This window comes from Aspergillus mulundensis (genome assembly GCF_003369625.1).
Source record: "Aspergillus mulundensis strain DSM 5745 chromosome Unknown scaffold_7, whole genome shotgun sequence".
Classification (NCBI taxonomy): Eukaryota; Fungi; Ascomycota; class Eurotiomycetes; order Eurotiales; family Aspergillaceae; genus Aspergillus; species Aspergillus mulundensis.
This window is the reverse complement of record NW_020797895.1, coordinates 782876-795568: the sequence shown is the minus strand read 5'-3', so window position 1 is coordinate 795568 and position 12693 is coordinate 782876.

Sequence of the window (12693 nt, the reverse complement as noted above, 5' to 3'; positions counted from 1 at the left end):
AGATGAATTCCGTTGTGATCGAGAAGGTGAGATCAATCATGAACCGTACAGATCCCTTTCATCATATGGTAACTATAGCCCGTCCCTCCAGTCTCTGTCTTTCTCGATGGATCATATCCAGGCCTCGAACCTGCAGTCGACTGTAGCTTCTCCTCATTCGCACGGGTGTATTGGTGCCTGTGGGTTATGCCAGACGTGGTTCATGCCTCGCACCGTTTCTCTGGTCTTTTTAAAGGTTATTAGAAGTCGCTTCAAGTCCGTTTTGTGGCCTCTAGACCTGGTAAGATATTAACCCCCTATAACTAACAACGCTCCCGGGGTATTGCCGGCCGGAGTATTTAAGATAATTGTTAATGGGGAGCCTGGTTGCTTTAATATATTTATATCCTACTATTAGCCATAAACCAGGAGCATTTTAGTAGGAATTGGCATATTACCGTTTACCTTAATAAAGAAAACCGGTTTAGCTCTGCAAAGGCCTCTAATGAAGGTCCTAATTATGCGCGACTTAACCTTAGTATGTTTGCCACTTAAGTAAATTAAGTTATGGTAGGAGCTATTAAAATTAAATGCATCCTAAATCTATCAAATAATATTTTCCAAGCTAAGGTCGTCTAATTTAACCGTCTGGCGCAGCTCCCCGCTCGTGCTAAGCATGTCCAGAGTGATCACCCGATGATGTCCCGAGGGGAGTCTAGATTCGTCACGACGACCTTGTGATTGAATAAGCCTAATGGCTGCACGAATATTATGCCCTTCAAGGATCTCAGACGCGGAATCGCCACTTAGGCCAGGGATGACCTCTCGGTCTCCTACATTGACAATGACTTTCTCTCTTGTTGTAATTTGTGCCTTGTGAATTGTCATCGCGTATGCCAGTCGCAGGGGAAGTTGGGCACGACAGCAGTCATGTCTATTGTACCTGAACCGCTGAATAAGGGTATCTTGGAATTATTAATCTCCTGTCAGCTGATGGTCTTATTTGGAGAGTCCGGGAGTCCAGCTAAAAGGACTCGTAGAACTCTATCCCATCCTGGGAGATAAGAATACGTCTTGACATGTATATGTTAGTTGTTATGGCAGTGAATAGAACTTTTATGAATGCTTGCTTAATTGATTCCCTCCGCCTGCAGCGGGAATAAGCTAAAGCTATCTAGCTTAGTAAGAAATAACTAAAGCATGACTAAGCACTGTTTAAGAAGTTAAAGAAACTCCTGGTATGTAATATATACCGGTTATAAAAAAAACATTTTAGATTTAAAAAGGGATGTTGTTGGCTCGCGAAAATAAATAAATATTAAAAAAAATTAAAAACTTTTTGTTAAAATAATAAAAAGGTAACAGTAAAAAAAGCAAAAGCCTTTTTATTAGGATAGTAAAGCAAGAGGTAACAGGATAAAAAGTAAAAATAATAAAGCAAGAGGTAATAAGATAAATATATAAAAAAGTATAGGTAGCAAGTAATTAAAAAAAATTAAGAATTTTTATTATTTTTTTAGAGCTAGTACACCGTGTTATGCACTATGCTTTCCTTTTTTTTAATCTTTTTTTTAGGGCGGTTAGGCGTTCATAAGCTAGCTTATTTTTAGGATAATAAAAGCTAAATTATCGCGGGGAGCTTTAGCTTTTTAATTATTAATTTTTTTTTAGTTATTTAATTTTAGCTAATTTTAGTAAAAGTAAAGTAATTACTACTTTTATCATGGCTAGCTAGGCTTTTAACTTCTTTATTTTTATGCTTTTTAGTAAAAAAGAAGGCTTTGGGAATAAGTGGCGTTTAGGTTTCTTGCCTTTAATATTAGGCTTAAAAATTATTACTATTATAGCTATAATTAAGAAATTTATTTTATTAAAGGGCTTTTTAAAGAAGTCTGTGGTTAAGGGTTTTAAGGAATTTGTATTATTAAATTTAGTTAAGGATTTTAAGGTTAAATTATTAGGCTTAGTGCTTTTAATTAAGAATTTTAAGCTAGAGGCAGCTGCGGCGGTTAATTTAATAAAGGATTTTAAGGTTAGATTAATAGGCTTGGTATTTTTAATTAAGGATTTTAAGCTAAAGGTAGTTAAGCTAAAGGCAGCTACGCCGCGGTATTTTTTTTAGGGAGGCTTATTAGCCTTTAGTTTAATAATTTAGTTTTTAATACCTTAAATTACCTGCAATAGCTTTTTAAGTTTTATAATAAACTTTAGTATTGCTTTAAGTTTTTTATTTTAAATATTATACTTAATTTTTTTATGCTTTAGCTTTAGCTAGTTATTAATTAATTAATTATAGTTATTTTTATTTTAATTTTTTTAGTTTATTTTTTTAGCCTATGTTCTATATTTTATAAAAAACTTTATTATATATTAATACTTTTTTAGTAGCTTAGGGTAAAGTTTCTAAATCCTTTTAAATAATTTTTATTTTTAACCTTATATTTTTACGCGGTAGGCTAAGAGATTATACTAAAAACTTTTAATTTTTTTAATTAATTTTTACTTATAAAATTTTACTTTTCATAGCAGCTTTTTTAAATAGCTTAACTTTATTTAATAGTTATTAAGCCACCTTATACTAAGGTAGTTTAGGTTAATATTATTACTTAGTATTAATTTTTAAATAATTTAATTAGCTTTTATTTTAAACTTATAAGTTACAAGTGTATTACCCGTGGCTAGGAATTTATTATTTTTAAAGTTAAAACTAAGTTTAAAAATTAATATTTTAATTATTATTATAGGTTTTTTACCCAGCTGCTATTTTAGTAATATTAAATAGTTATTAGGTAAAAGCAGGTTAGTTTAGTTAATACTAACTTTAATATTTTTAAAGGGAAAATAAAATAATTTTATATTATGCTTTTTTATTATTTTATAATACTTTTTTACTATTTTCGCGTTTATTCTTTTTATTTTTTTATTAAAAAAATATATAAGGCCTTTATTTAGCCTTAGTAATATCTTATAATTATAAATCCTTATTTACTTTTTATTATTAGCAATTTTAAATCCTTTAATTTAAATATTTAAATTAAAGTTTTTTAATAACTTATATTACTTTCTTATAATACTGTGTTGTAAGCCTTTAGCTATAAAGCTAATTTTATCACGCTTTCAAGTAAAAAGTTATTTAAGAAAATTTTTAAATTTAGGAGTTATTTAAGAGTTATAGGGTAAAAAAAAATAGTAAATAGCACTAAAAATCTTAAAAAAAAACTTTAGTAAGGTTTTAGTAAAGATTTAATATAAACTTTAAGGGAAAAAACTCCTAATAAAAATAGTAGGAGATCTTGGTAAAGTAAAGAAATATAAAAAATTTAATATATTACTAAAATTATATTAGTAAAGATTTAATATAAATCTTAAGAAAAATATAAAAAAAAATAATAAATCTTAATATTAATAAAGGGGAGCAAGGCAATATTTAAAAAAAATTACTTAAACTTTAAGAGGGAGCAAGGCAAAAAATCTTAGGAAGCTTATTAATAAACCCTGGAGTGTAAGGTAAAGCCTAAAGTGTAAGAATATAAAGGGGTAATAATAAAAGTAAGGTAAAAAAAAGGTGCGGATAAACTTTAAAAAAAAGCTTGTTAATAAAATAATAAAAAAAAAAATTTTAGCTTAAACTTTAAAAGGGAACAAGATAAAAAATTCCGGGAGGCTTATTAATAAAGCCTGAAAAAAAAAATAAAAAAAAAGGTAAGAGTAAGGAGCAAAGTAAGTTAAGACTTAGGAGGTAAATATAGTTAGTAAAAATAAAAATATAAAAAAGTAGGAAGACGGGCAAAGAGAAGTAGGAGAATTAAGAAATAATAGTATAAAGTAAGTAATTAAATTAAAAATAAGGTGGAGGTGCTTGAGAGATAAAGCAAGTTAAAAATAAAAATAATATTAAAGTAAAATGCTAATAAAAGCAAAGTAAGGTAAGGATTAGGCTAATAAAAGTAAAATAAGGTAAGGATTAGGCCTTATTTTTTTATTATGCTTTTTAATTACTTTTTTTTTATTAATCTCCGCTTATAAGGTATATTTTTTTTAAATAATTTTTATTATACCTTTTTACTAGCTCGCGGGCGTTTTTAAGATATTACTTAAAATATTAAAAAATTTTTATATTAAAGTAATTCTTTTACCTAACTAGGTATTTATAATTTTTATTTTTATTAAGCCTTTTATTAATTAAGTAGTTAATTTTATATAATAATTATATATTATTTTTTTAACTTTTCCTAGCTCTGGATTATTTGTTATTTACCTAAAGGGGTTATTTTTTTATTTTATTCTTTTAAAATATATAATACTACTTACTAAATAAATTTACTATTTTAAAAAGAAATTTAATTTATAAGTAAGTAAATTTACCTTTACTAGTATTTTAAAAGAGCCTGTGTACTAATTTCCTAATTTTTTTTTAAAATTACTTTTACTTTATACCCTTAATATAGGCGTAGTATTACCTTTTTATTTTTTTAAAAATTAATTAGCTTATACTACTTATTAAAATAATATTTTATTAAGAGTTATACTAATTTTAAAGCTTTTTATATTTTTTTTATATAGTAAAGGTTTATACTAGTATAGTAGGGTTTTATTTTAGCCTAAGTAATAATATTAAACACGGCTTTATATTATATATTAATTTATAGGGGGATTTACATATTAATAAGTTTTTATAAGTATTAAAAAATACCTATATTTAGGGTAATATTTTTAGCTAGTTTTTAATACTTTTTAGGCTCGCGATTACATACCGCAGGTATATCTTAATTTTTTAATTTATTTATTTTAACTAGCTATTACACTAGGTATAATAAATAATTAAATACTTATTTTTAACCCCTAGCTTGCTAAAAATTTTATATTATAAATTTATTAAGAACTTTAAATTTTTATTTAAAATAATTATTATTAATAATTCCTAGTTACTTAATACTAGGTATTTTAATAGGGTATTAAACTAGTCTTTTACTATATAGGTATTCTTGCTAAAAATTACTATTATATACTTGGTAAATTTACATGTTATGCTTATTAAAGTATTATACTAGCCTGTTTCTAGCAGCGCTAGTATAATATTTATTATTAATATATAAAAAAAACTAGTAAGAATAGAATTAGGGTAAGTATTTTATAGGGTTTATAACGCCTTATACTTTTCCTATAGTATTTAATATAATAATAAATATATATTTTTGTTTTTTTTTAGTTAGGAAAGGTTAGGCCTTTTATATTTATAATTATATTATTAATTTTAAAATATTTATATTAATTATATACTAGTTTAATTATCTTTTTTATTAAAGCTTTAGGGATTACTAAATATTTTTTTAATAAAAAGTATAGGATATTATCACGTAGTTTATAAGGTAAAAAAATAATAACTAGTTCTTAAAAGTTTTTCTTAAAAGTTTTAAAAACTTAAGATAAATATTTATTTTTCTTATACCTGTTCCTAAGCTTTTTAGCAAACTTTTTTAATAACTTAAATATTAAAACCTTTTTAATAAATAGCTCCGCATAAAAGGCTGTTACTAAGAAATTTTTAAGCTAATTTTATATAAAAAAGTTTAAAATAATATATATTTTTTAGGCTTGTAAAACCACTAAATATTAAATTATTAAAGGTATATTAAAGCAAGTGTTAGGCGGAGGTTAGCTTTTACTAAACTTAAGGTATAAAGTAATTTTTATTTAATAATATTTATAGTTAAAGCGTGGTTAATTTAAAAAAATACTTTTAATTTAAATGCTTTAATTAAGTGCCTAGTTTTTTTTACTATTTAAATAATTTTAAAAAGCTTTAATTTAATAAGCTAATAGCATGTCTTAGCACTATATAGTAACTTATTAAAAAATAAAATAAGCTATATTACTTTAGGTTTTAGTAGCCCATGCACGAAGGGGTTATAATCTAGCTTAAATAATATATTATTTATATTATTATATTTTAAATAAAAGGCGGATTTTTTATGGCCTTTTTTTTAAAAAGTTAAAATTAATACCTAGCTATTTATTAGGGTTATAGTAAATTAATATTATTAATATTTATTTTTATTAAAAAGTTTAAAATACCTTTAGCTTTTTTATTATTAGTTCTAGGATATATTATTTATTACTAAATTTTATTTTAGCCGCGCTTTTTTTAAGTAAAATTTTATTAAATAAAATAATTTTTTTAACTTATAAAAAAGCCTCCTTAGCCGCGAACCAGGGGATATAAAATTTAAAATAATTAATTATTTTTAAATAGGTTAATAAATCCATAAGCGTGCTAGGGAATTTTAATTTTTTTAGTATTTTTAAATAATTTTTTATTATTACTAGGCTAAAGGTAAAGACCTATTATCTTAAAAAGGTTACTAAAAAAAAACTAATAAATACCTTTTTAAGATTTAAGCTAATATATAAATTATTATACTAGTATAGTATTATATTTAGCTAGTTTTTATATTTTTTAAAATCCTATAAGTGGACTATGTTATTATTTATATAGATTTTATAAAACTTTTTATATTTTTAAAATAGCAGGTCTATTATCCACTATATATATATAATTAAATTTATAAATTTTATTAGGTAAACTAGTAATTATTTTTAGCCCTTATATAATATTACTTTTAAGTACTACTAATTATTAAAATGCACTTTTTATTAATAAAAAGATAATATTACCTTAAAAATTATATCAAATTAATATTCTTAAAGTCGCGTGATTATGTTAGCTGTTATTAAGCTAAAATAAATATCCTAAATTATTTAAGTATTTAATATATATATATTTAGTACTAGTCAGGCCTTTTGTTCCTTAACTTTATTCTTATTAATTATTTAATATATTATAAAGACAGGAATATTAAAAAGGGTAAATAATTTTACCTAGCGAATTTTTTTTTATATAGCTTGTTAAATACTTTATTAACCTTTTTTAGTTTTTTCTAGCCTAGCTAGTAAATACAGGCTTGGCCTTTAATTAAAGCATGCTAGTTATACTTTATTTTAATTTTTATTTAAAGCTTTTAAGGGATTTATATAAAATAATTTTTTTTATATATTAGGGTAGTAAGTTATAATATCCTAAAAATATTAGCTAACTTTTTTTTTATAAATTATAATATTATTAGGGAGGACCTTTTGCAGCTTTATATTACTTATTATAATAAGGTAATTTTACTTATTTAATTTTAGGCTTTTTAGGAGCTTTTTTACTTTATTTTCCGTGGATTTAAAAAAAATTACCATAAGTTTTATTAAAGTAGTTTTTTTAGCTATAAAGACCTTGGCTTTATTTATTTTTAATAGTTATTTTAAATAAGTGTGGCGCTGGAGTATAATAAGCACTTTTAAAAAATTTATTATTAGTATATATATAAAAAAGGCATTTACTATATAAGTAAATAATAATATCTTTTTTTATTACTTAAAATTAAAAATATAATTTTTATTTTTTAGTAAAAGGCCTTTTAACCTTACTAGGATTACTAGTAAGAAGTAAGCTAGTATAACTATTTTTTTTTATAAAAATAAGCCTTGGCTATTTATAATAATATTTTTTTAAGATAATTATAAAGTATAATATAGTATTTTTATAAATAGCTATTATTAAGGTTTTTTTAGTAAAGTTAATTACCATGTTATATAGTATAATTATATTAATTTTTAATAATATATTAGGCTATAGGGCTTTTATTAAGTATACTTTATACCTTATTATTATTAGTATATTCTTATTTTTAATTTTAGCGGGAATATATAGTATTAATATAATATAAGTATTATTTATAACTTTATTTTTAATCCCGCGGATAAATATTAGCTAATAATACTTAATATTAGCCTTAGGGTAGTGCTTATTTAAAAAGCCCTTATTAATTAAAATAATTATTAATTTTATATTTAGGCATACTAATACTAGTTATTTTTTACGCTTAGTATATACTAAATTTATATGTATTTTTAGTTATAAAATCCTAAACTATTTAAAGCTAATATAGCCCTTTTAGGCATAAACTTAATTACTAAGTATAAAATTAACTTAGTAAAATAAATAAAAATATTATTATATTTATTATAAATATATACATATAACTTATTTAATAAGGGGAACTAGGCTTTATAAACATAGTATTAAACCTTTTTTTTAATATAATTATTAGCGTGATTAGTATTATTTCCCTTATTTAAATCATATTTTAAATTATTACTTTTAAATTTACTTTCTTTTTTTTATAGTACGCTTACATGTGTTTAGGGCGCCAGCCACGGCCTTTAAAATCCTTACTACTATATTTATGGTCCTTTTTATATTTATGGTTTTTTTTATAATTTCTTGGGCGGTTAAAATAATTAAAATATTTATTTTTATTATTATTAAAGTGTTAGACTTTTTTTTTTATAATTTTTTAAGTTATCCTCTTGCTAAAATCTTTAATTATTATTAGTAGTTTTTTTAGCTATAGGGTAGTTTTAACATGTGGCACGTGTATTATTATAATAATTATTATAATATTTATTATTCCTGGGGTTATACACACAGGTTTATTTATTATAAGGTACTATTACTTTAAATAATATAAATTTATTACGCTAATTAAACTACTTATATACTAAGGTATTTATAAACTTAGTAATTATTATTTAGGGACAAGGCTTATTTATTAATTTTTTTAAAGTAATATTAAAATAGTGCTAAGCTATATAAATTTAATTATAAGGGTTATAGTTACTATATTACTAAAATAATATTATAATATTACTAATATAAGTAAATAGGGATTTATTAGCTTATATATTAAAAATAATAAACTTTATATTCTTTAGTATTTAATAAAATTAGTTTAAAAAGTATTAAAAATAATAAGTTAAAATTTTATACTAAGCCTTAATATTACTAAAGTAAATAAGCCTAATTTTTATTATTATATTTATTTTATTATTTTATTAAGTTACTGCTTTACCCCTAAAATAGCCATTAAGTATTATAAAAATTTTAGTTATATTTTATATTTAAAAGGCCACGCGCAAGTAATTATAAAATAAGTATATATTTATATAAATAATTTTATTATTTTTTTTAAAACTATTACTAAAAATTATATTTAGCTTAAAATAACTTATATTACTAGCCTTAATAAAGTGGTTATTATTTTTATAAACTCTGGGAATTAGGTATAAATAAGCTACCTGCTAATAATATATAAAATAAGCTGCTTGCTATTAATATAGAATAATAAAAGTAGGTAATAAATATTAAAAATAAGCTTTAGTAAAAGCGGGTAAAAAATAATAAAAATAAGCTTATTAATACTAGGGCGCCTAAAAATAAAATACTAAAGTATTATTTTTTAACTAGTTATAACTAGCTAGCGCATGCTATTATTACGGAATATTTTACTAAATAGGTAAAACTTAAATATTTTAACACTATGGTATTTACTAGTAAAATACTTAGGTATTTTATTAATATTAAAAAAATATTATATATTAAAATTAGTTAGCTAATTAAGTTACTTATTATATTAAATTTAGGTTTTATAATTATTATACTAGGGGGCAGAGCTAAGCTAGTAGCTAATTTACTTACTAAAAATATAGTTAAATTATAAGAGTTCCTAATAGGGAAGGTAAAGGGGCGCTTTATATAAGTTAAAAAGTATTTATTAGTTACTAAGTTACTAGTTAGGCTACGTGTTAGGCTAGTAATAAAAAGTTTTTTAAAACTTTAGTTATAACTTACACTAGCTGCTTGTAAGTAAGGCCTATAAGTGGCAGTATTATATACTATAATTTTTAAGTAATAATGTGAAAACCTTGAGTAGGCTAACCAGGTATAAAACAAAGTATTAAGAGGGCTATTTAATAGGGGATTAATATTAAATCTTAAGGCCTAAAATATATAAAAACTAATTTTTAGCTAATTATTTTTTATTAGGGCGTTGGCCTTAAATATATTATTAAAATAATAATATTATTATTACTACGTGGCGGGTTAATATTACTATAATTTTTATTTTATTAGTTTTTTTATTTTATTAGGGCTTAGCACCTATAAGTGTAATAACTTAGCCCTTTTTTAATTAAAATTAACTTAATTTTTAAATAGCTTTAATTTTTATAATAAGCATATTTTATTATTATTTTGCTTTAATTTCGTGTTTAATTATCTAGTTTCTTTATTTAAAATAATTTATTATTAAATGCGGGGTTATCTTAAGGCTTAAAATAATATTTTTTTATTAATATTTTACTTTTAAATAACTTTGCTTTTAGTAGCTAAAATAGCTATTTTAATAAATAATAAACGTTTTAAATTATTCCTTATTAATTTAAGCATTAATAAATTATAAATAGGTAGTATTTTATAAATAATAAAAAGGTTAATATAATTATTATAGTGTTGTGTTATTAATATTATATAAGTAATTAAATATAAAAAAATAAATTTTTATTTACTTCCCGGTTTTTTTTTTTAACTTTTTTAATTTTTTTTTTTATTTTTTTAGTTTCCCTATTTTATCCTTTATAATTTAATATCTTATTTTTTTATTTTTTTATTAGTTATTTAATTTTATAGCCCTTATAATAAGGTTTAAAATTTATTTTCCCCCTTTATTAAAGACTATTACTACTACTACTAAAAATATAAATAGGAATGGCAAAGGTTTTTTAAGTAATTTAAAAAAAAAAGCAAGTAAAAAAAGGGCGCTATAAATAATAAAAAAAAAGCTTAAAAAAAATAAAAAAATTAGTAAAACTTATAAGGTTTTATTACATGTACCTATTTATTTAATTATATTATAATACTTAATATACTTTTGGTCCGTATTAAAAGCTAGTAATTTAAATAATAATAATATATTATTTTAATTTAGTTATAAGTTTAATATTATTATATTAATTTTATATAAAACTTATTTTTATTATAATAAGGTTTGCAAGCTAGTAAGTTTTTAATATTTTTTTTATATTTTATAGCTAATTTATTATGTTTTTTAGGTTAAAGTAATAATAATAAATAATATATATAATTTATAGCTTTTAATTAGCTATTATTATTTTTTTACTTATAAATTAATAATAAAGAGGTCGAGCTTTTCCTAAAAAATAAAAAGTATTAATAAAATTAAAAATTTATATTTTAAACTTATTTTATTATAATTTAATTACTAAAGGCCTTTAAAAATATAAAAAAAGCTTATTATAAGAAATTTCTTTTTTTAAGTAAGGTAAAAAAAAATTAATAAAAGTTAAATTTTTAATATTATATTAAAGTATTATTACATCGCGCCGTACTTTTTATTATTTAATTAATAAATTTTTTTATTATTAATATAAAAAATAATACTAAAGTTTTATAATTATACTTTTACCTTTTTTTAATAATTTAGGTTATATTTAGTGGTTTATTACTAAATTTTAATTTTAAAAAAAGTTAAGCTTGCCTGCCGGGCTTATTTTATTAATACTTTAAATTTTAATACCTAACTTGCTTATATTAAAACAAAGTTTTTTTATTATTATTAAGGGTATTTAGCCGGGTTAATTATATACTTAGTTTTAATAATAATATTTTATAGTTTTTTTTACTTTTTTAAAGCTAGTATTTTATTTTATTTTTAGTGTTTTTTTAATACCTTAGTTATTTATTTTTATTATTTTTTAGTTTTATTATACCAGGCAATAGCTTAGTATTATTAAGGCTTATTTTTTTAATAATACTTTATTTTTTTTTATTACTTTAACGCTTATTACTTTTTAGGTTTATAGTTTCTTATAATTACTTATAATTTAAGGCTAAAATAATAATTTTTAAATAGTATTTTATTAAAAATTTTTTTATTTAAATATATTAAGCATGTTTTAGCTTGGAGTTAGGTCCTGTTTTTACTTTTAATTAAATAATAAATAATTATTTTATTACGCTTGCCTTTTCTTATACTTTTAAATAAGATTTAATATATTTATATTTTTAATAAAAACCTATTAATTATATTTTAAAGGCTATTTTTTTTATTTTATTAGGTATAAGTCTTTATTTTTAATAAAGCTATAGCTAATAATATTATTAATTTTTTATTTTTTATTTTTTTTAAATTAGGCATAGCTTTCGTGTTAATTTTATTATATTAAGGCTTAAATAATAAAATATAAAAAATATTATATATTTAATAATATTTTTTAGGGAGTAGGAGTTAATATACTATAAAATTAATTTTATTTAGTACTTAAAAAAACTAATAAACTTAGGCTTAAGTTTTATTAACACTTTTAAATTTAAATTTTTAGTACTAAGTTTAATAAGTTATTTTAGCTTAAACTTTATATTTTTTAGTCTTTATTATAGTAGGTTTAATAATATTTTATATATTTTTTTTATTTTTTTTATATTTAGTTTAAATTTTTTTAAGTTTTTTAATTCTAGCTAATGTCGCTAGTACCTTTATTTATTTAAGATTAACCTTAAATTATATTATAATTTTTAGGTCTTAGCTATATATAATTTAAAAGGGTAATATTTTAATAATAGTATTTTTAATATTATTATAGGTAAATTATATTATTTTAAGTAGCATGGGCTAGGCATGGTAATTTTTTATAATAAAATAATATAAATATTATTTTAAAACTTAGTTAATTTACTTAGTTTACCTATTAGTTTCAGGGTAAAAAGTAGTTAATAAATATAACTTAGTTTTATAATAAAATTATAGCTTT